We start from the raw sequence: 4,702 nt of genomic DNA on the forward strand, positions 1-4,702 counted from the left end.
CACATGCCAAGTTGTATTTTTCCAAAAATTAATCACCCAAAATATTAATGTGACACATGGAAGCTATATCTCAACCTACCTTGTTGAGATCCCTCGTGAATTTAGAGGCCAATCATTCCATTTCTCATACATATAACAGAATTCTCCAATATTTCCCAAATTTTATATTGAAGCATATTGCAAGTGTGAATCATCCAAAGCCAATTTCAATTGTCTAGGGTGTGGAGATATTAAGCTCAACCCATGATGTATCTCTTATGTGACTACCATTTATCTCATCATCTTCATTGGTTGTACATGGGATCTAGGAAGAGAGAATTCCTTCGAAATACACAATTTAATGAAAGGATTAGTACGCATTAAAAAACTATTACTATATATTGACAAACAAGATTTGTATACTTGCATGCCCAAGATCATCACGTGCACAAGACACCATGATCATGCTTTTCCACCTCATCTAAAACATATTACGCTACCTTATTCAAATGTGCATGCTCATGTGCCACATCCATACCTCGATCGAGTTACTAGTGTCCACATGTGCACCTCTTGTGCCACATTATTAGCTCCCATGAGGTAGTTGGCTCCACATGAGCATCCACATTAGCAAGACCACATCATCAAATTAATTATAGGATCCTCGTCTCCACATGTACTAACTTGAGTTCCACCTCCTTACCTTGATCAAGGTACCATTCTCCATATCAACACCTTGGATTGACACCTCACAACCTCGATGCACACATGGAGCTCCAACTATACATCCTTAGCTACCACCTAAACACTTTGAATGAGGTTTTTGCTTCCAAGTGTGCATGTCCATACCTTGTTTGAGGTACCTTGGACATATCACCAACTCGCTTGTGCCACCTAGGACACCATTCATGTGCCATCTGAGACATCTCTTGCCAATTGTGTATCAAAAACCTCAATCGATGTATGTAAAGTTTCCTTCTTCGCTACCACTCGGACAACCTCAATCAAGGTATTGAGGTAATGGTTTCCACAAGTGCTCGCCAAGTCCATACCTTGTTCAAAATACCTTGGACACATCACCAACTTGCTTGTACCACCTAGAACACCACTCATGTGCCACTTGGGACGTCCCTTGCCAACTATGTATAAAACACATCAATCAAGGTATCTCAAATTTCCTACTTGGTTACCACTCGAAGAACCTTGATCGAGGTATTATGTCCACAAAACTACCCTAGGCTTGGGTGTCCACAAAACTACCTTGACCGCATTGTGGACACATGAGCCTACATAGGGTGCCAAGTGCAATTGATATTTGATTGATTAAAATACCTGGATCGATGTAATGCTGCCCACTACCCGTTGTCTCCATTCCTTTATATTTAGGTATGTCTCATGTATTACACTATGCCTGAAATGGCACAAAGGTGGACACCCTTAGCTTGCTACCACCCTATTTTGCTTATAAGTTGAGCTCCTCCTAGATGGAGTCTAGATGTTAAATGGGTTGTTGGAATCCAAGTGAGTATCGTGCAATCTCAGTGATGTTCTCACAAGTCATGTAGGCTCAGAAGTTAAGTGCATCGCTTTGTGGGAACTTTAAGCTTATCCAAATAACTTGCTCCGTGACCACTTATTCCTATTATGGTTGTGGGAGTTCACATATAACTTTATTGGATTCTATGTTTCATGCAAGGCGATTGAACTTAGTTGGAAAATTTGAGTGCTTGTGTCTAACTTCAAATTCAGCACAAGTCATGAGTGATAGAAATGAGCATACAACTCTTGAGGTGTGACATGAAGAATCTTGCCTCTACTGAATAGCTCAAGGGCCATTGGCCATTTTTACATGCCGTGCATTTCTGGCACATCCTGCAAATCATTGCACTGCATGAGACCACATTTTGTTGTGGCATCTCAATAAAGGCAACCCTTGCATCATCAAGCTCCCACAATTGCTGTACATATTGATCAAGCTATTATAGAAACTCCCATCCCTTGAACGTACATTGCCAGCATGGATGACTTGAACCCCTTCTAGGATAGATGTTGACCTATATTTTTGGGCAGCCTCCCGACTCGTCCACCCTCTATTGTTTGCTTTTCGAGGATTCCGGCCGTTGGTGCCTTACATGCGAGCCGCCAGAGACCCTTCCACCACACCTCTCTATGAAATTTTTGAGAAGAAAGACCTAAACTGCACACTTGTACTTCATTGTGCTCCTATGAAAACAATGTAGACTAGTATTGAGGCCATTTTATAAAGCCAGAATGTTCGCGGAGCCAACAAGGGCCGCCCAAGAAATTTTAAGTTTTTGGTCCATGACTCAACATCCACGTTGGATTGAGCCTGGATGTGCAAGGACAAATGCACAAATGCGAAGCTAGATCACAAATTTTTTATACATGTGTCCATGCACACAAGTGTGAACCCTACTTGTGCTTTTTTGCACGAGCACATGCACGTGTGAAATCCTATGTGATGCAAGAGCGCACTTTTTGGCGTGTGTGTGAATCCTATTATTGAACCTGCACGCTTGTCTCATGTCCACCACCACAATGATAACTAAAGAAATGAGGTTGAGCCGGCTCCTGTTAGCCGGCTAAGGACGCCTGCCCTTGCCATTGAAAAGCTCATGGAAGCTGCAACAACAAACAATCAATGATCACACAACCCACAAACACAGCTGCCTGCATCAATATATATATCAATGGCAACTACAAGAAAGGCGCTTGTGCTGGTGGTGCTGGTGGTGGCGATTAGTGACGTTGTGCCTAGAGCAGTTTCATTCGACTTGGTGTGCGACCCCATTACTGACTCCAGCCCTTCTTTCAGCGATGCCCAGGACGCTGTCTCATATGTCACCAACTTGGGTGATACGATCCAATGTTGCTCGAGCTGCTCTGGCTCACAGTGTAGCACCATGTCCCGATCCGGAGGCGCAGCAACTACTTTCTGTGACGCTGCTAGTCCATGCTTCATCCCCCTTTGCCTGCCCTGCGGTGACACTGGACGTAGCCTGCAAAGTATCTTAGACCAGTGCGCGGACCAGAGCTCAAACAAAGTGCAAGGTCACTTGGACTTTTTCGATAGTAATTCTGGAGCCAAGTTGGCTACCTTGGCTGTTATCCCAAACTCTGGCTGAGGAATCAGGATGATCGATTCGTGCTTGCTTGCTGTATATCAATTTCAATCCCTCGCGGCGGGCACCAGCAGCTTGCACATATAACACGTCGCTTTTTGCAATATTGTCCTTGTTTCTCCTCGACTAAATCTGTCTGTTTGAGTGCATGCATGTATGTATGTATGTGCCCCTTTTGAGTGTTTTTCCACGGTTGAAAGTTGTCCTACTACTTGTTCAAGGTTGCAGGCAGGAACGTGCCTACCCTGAGGAGACGCACGACTAGTCCTCGATCAGTTGTTTACAATACACGGTTAGAAGTAGCCAAATGTCGAGCGAATAATAACGTTCTATTTTGCCCCCCAAAAAAAATAAAAAAAAGAGCAGCAACGTAACATCCTTATTCTTAGCCACGTATTCGCAAAGAGAAAAATTAGATGAACATAAATGGAGATGCTACTCAATGGCCAACTTTCCATGCTACACATCACTATATTACTTGGAGTGGCTACGCTTTCTCACAATAGTCTTGACAAAATGAAAGTTTAAAGAACGTTAATTGGCATGACTCGAGGAGGTTTTGAACATCACAAAACTCACTCTACATTGTCTTTTCTCTTGGCACAAAACAATTACTTTTTATAATATGGAGAGAAGTACAAACAAAACAAACACATGATCATTACAAACCCCCCTATCAAAAGAACTTCATTTGGCGGGCAGCACTAAGTAGCCTTTCAAAGGGTGGATAGTGTCTTGCTGAACGTGGTTGTTCAAAACATGAATTAGGTGTTTAATTAGGACATCTCAAAGCATTAATAGTAAGGATTTGTGGAGAGAGATACTATTCCAAGGATATCCTTGTTGCGGTTTTCCTCAAAGTGTGAACCATTCTACTCCACTGATTTCCCTCCAAGCTCATTAATCTTTCAAACAGCTCTTATTTGTGTGCTTTTGCTCCTGCTCCTGCTCATGCACAACAAAGCATTGTGCTTCATGTTACTTTTGTTAATGCAACTCGATGCGAATTCCTTCTTCAAGCCCTCTTATAGCTGAGAGCTCGAGTGACAAGTTTGCACCAGAGATAATTGGTTGATGCATGAGTTCACATGCTTTCATTTTAGTTCAATCCCAGAACATGCAAGAAAATGAAGTAAAGGTGCTTGCATGCCAAATAAGGCTTATTGCCCTGTTCTTTTCTAAAAATCAAGGCACTTGAAAGATGGTTTCTCCTTCACATGCATGCCATACTACATACTCACTTATAGAGCTTTTAGACACAACATGAAAGATAATCTTTTTTAATGGTGCCACTACTATCTCACCTCTCACATTGACTACAAATTGAGCACTCTCAATCTATTTTCTTGCCTCTTTAGATATTGAAGCCCTCCATCATGGCCTTGGTGCTGTTTTGGATGAATCCATGTTTTCTGAATGTAAACTTACACTAGTTGCCTGCGGTGGAGTTTCAAATTGTGCTTGAGATGCTTGAAATCCTACATTCGTTGCACTCCACAACATGCAATATGGTTTATACCCTTCAGTATAAATCCTCTAGCCATAAGCTTCTCAGCCTCTTCTTTGGTAATTTTTATACC

This window comes from Cibotium barometz, chromosome 66 (assembly GCF_041138505.1).
Source record: "Cibotium barometz isolate CiBa-2024 chromosome 66, ASM4113850v1, whole genome shotgun sequence".
NCBI classification, from domain to species: Eukaryota; Viridiplantae; Streptophyta; class Polypodiopsida; order Cyatheales; family Cibotiaceae; genus Cibotium; species Cibotium barometz.